Genomic DNA, 2,935 nt, shown 5'->3' on the forward strand with positions numbered 1-2,935 from the left:
GAACTGACTTCTGAAGCAAAGCTGCACAAACCTGACCAGCGCCGGTCCCCCGCGGTGGCTGAATGCCGCTCACCCCTCGGCTGGGCTGTCCTGTCCTTGCTGCTGACCTGACGCGGTGCCTGCTGTAGGCTGGGGGACGGACACTCATGATGATAGATGGCCACAACACAAGGCCTGGCCAGGGAGATTTCCTGAACCCCAATCTCCAGGAACATCTGCTAGAGTCTGGCCACACCCGCAAAGCAATTGTGCCTCTGTTTACATTCCAGTTTAAAAGCCAGCTCCCTCTCAGTGCTCCTCCTTTCTAGCTGAGGTGGAACCGACAGCCAGCCAGACAGGAATGTGGAGTGTTTGCCTGTGCCGAGAGATCAGCCCTGCTAGCAGAAAGCCAAAGGTGGTATCTGGGAACAGTAGAGTTGCAATTTGGGGTTCACAGTTCAGAAAGTGAGTTTGGGGTGGTTCTCATCGAGGGAGAAGGGGTAAGGCCAAGGTCAGGTGAGAGGGGCGAGTGGAGGGGTCACAGAGTGCATGTCCTCTTCATCGGCCCTTTCAGCAGGACGCTCTCTTCTGGACGGCTCCTGGAAGGACAGTGGTTGGCCCAGTCCAGGCTTTGGGTCTGCTTTGTCAGGGACAGGAAAGCAGCTTGTAGGAGGTGGCGCTCTGGCCGCCTTTCCCACAGCCTCAGCGATGTCACGTTTCACATGCCTCTCAGGCGTTCCCGTGAAAACGTCCCCACCATCAGCCTGGGTAACTCTCGTCAGCACCAAGGCAACTTTGTTCTGACGACGAGGACTTTGCCAGATTTACTTTCAGTATTTCAAAATCTAAGTCAATTACTACTCATGAAAAACTAGTGTCATTTGCTATAAAGGCAGGCAACCATGAAAATAGATTTAAAGCAGAACAATGTTATTACATTTTAAAAAATGAAATGTGATAGTAAAGATGATTAAATTATGAAAACAACGTATTTGAAAATACGTTCCCTTGGCTTAGTAACAAAAGTGTGGTCAGCAGCTGCTATTAAGTGGAAGATGAAATGAGCTTCGACATCAGTATGACAACAATTTTTGACCTTTCTGTGACTACCAGAGCGGAGCTTATCAATTTATGGTCACTTATTAGAAATGGCAAAACAGATTTAATCTGCCAGCTTTAACTCCCTGGTGGCACAATGGGTTAGGACGCAGCACTGCAAGCTGGCCGCAGCCACTTCAGTGTGAGTTCGATCCCCAGCCCCGGAGGTGACCACATGGCGCGGCAGACCTCTCCTGACCTGCCCACTGCTCCCCTCAGTAGTGTACTTGTCAGTTGGCCTGTTCTGCTCCCCGCTCTGATTCTGGTGAATCCTCTCACCACCCTGCACCTCTGGCCTGTACCCCAGTTCTGTATGCACACATAAATAAATCTTAAAAAAAATTATTGGTAAAAATGATGAAAGTCATTTGTGTAATTATGAACCAGAGAGGATATACCAGAATCCACTTAGGGAAGATGTCCTAGAAAATCCAATCAGACAATTCCACTATGTTGCACTGTGTATTATAAACTTACTGCAGGACACTTTAAAGGTTTTTTTCATAGAAGAGGCATTTAGAGACAATATAAGTTAATCATTGACTAAAAAAAAGTTAAGCGTCTGGTTAAAAAATTGAAGCTGTACTAGCTAGGTGGGTGGGTAAGTTCTCAGAATAGCTCTTAACCAGATTCACAGCCATCAAAAAGACCGTGTGCATTTCCTCGAGAATGCTAATTTCCTTCCAGAAGGAGGATATGTATTATAAGTGAAAAACAAAAACCCAAAAGACAGCTGTGCTGGGATCAGGTCTGTGAATTTTCCTTTAACAAGGGGAGGGTGAGGAAGTCTGAGACCAAAGCGGAAGAGGCTTTTTTTAATAACATTTGAGAAATCTTAAATTTTGAACGAGATACTGGTGGACTTTTGTATCAAAGAAAAGACGTCACCTTTTACATTTCTTAAATATTTGGACTTGTTCCAAAATACTCAGGTATTTTGCAACACGTGGAAACAAGCCGGGCACACACCTTAGCCACTTACCCAGGCGGGCTGCGCGTCTCAGAATTAAACGAATCCTGGCGCAGGCTCCGAGGAGGAAGAAGCAGGTCCCAGTCGGGGCTGGACCAGGGCCTGCGCTGCAGCCCCATCAGCCCCGGGGAACCCTTCCGCCCCTTTGTCTCCCGGATTTCTCACAGGCACTTTCCTCCCCACTCAAAAGAGGAAGCCTCCTCGGAGTGGAATACAAGCTAGAAGTAACCCCGGAGCGCTGGGAGGCCAAGATGGGAGATGTGCCAGGGCCAAGCGAGGCGCCAGCGCCCCCCAAACCCCTGAAGAAGCTCTGCTGGTGGAGGGGTGGCCTTGGGCTGCGGGTGTCTGGGCGTCCTCATCCGGTGGGAAGGGGGTTGGGGCTCACAGGGCAAATGGCAGCCATCAGCGTTCCCCGCCCTCCCTCCTTAGCATCAGTGATGGCACCTGTGGTCTGACATGCGCTGCCGCAGCACCAGGAGTGCAGTGGGCGCCTGCGAGGCATCTGAGCCTCTGCATGATGGCCAGTGGCGCCCAGAGTGGACGCAGAGTGCAGTGCAGACCGGCGAAGGGACATGAGACAACCCCAGAGGGTAAGGATTTGCAGAGGCTTGGAGGCCCTCCAGCCTCCTGGCCCCCTGTCTGCAGGGCACTTGCTGCCTCTCTATGAATAGTGTGGAAAGATCATTAAACGCCCGATACGGAGCCCCCTGGTGGTGCAGCGGGTTAAAGCGCAGCACTGAGAAGCTAAAGCCACTTCAGCACGAGTTCGATCCCGCCCTGGAGGCGATCCACGTGGCACGGCAGACCTCTCCTGACCCGCCCGCTGCTCCCCTCAGCAGTGGACTTCGTCGATCTGCCTGTTCTGCTCCCCACTCTGTCTCTGGTGAA

Source organism: Condylura cristata, unplaced genomic scaffold (assembly GCF_000260355.1).
Source record: "Condylura cristata isolate star-nosed mole 26May11 unplaced genomic scaffold, ConCri1.0 scaffold00010, whole genome shotgun sequence".
Classification (NCBI taxonomy): Eukaryota; Metazoa; Chordata; class Mammalia; order Eulipotyphla; family Talpidae; genus Condylura; species Condylura cristata.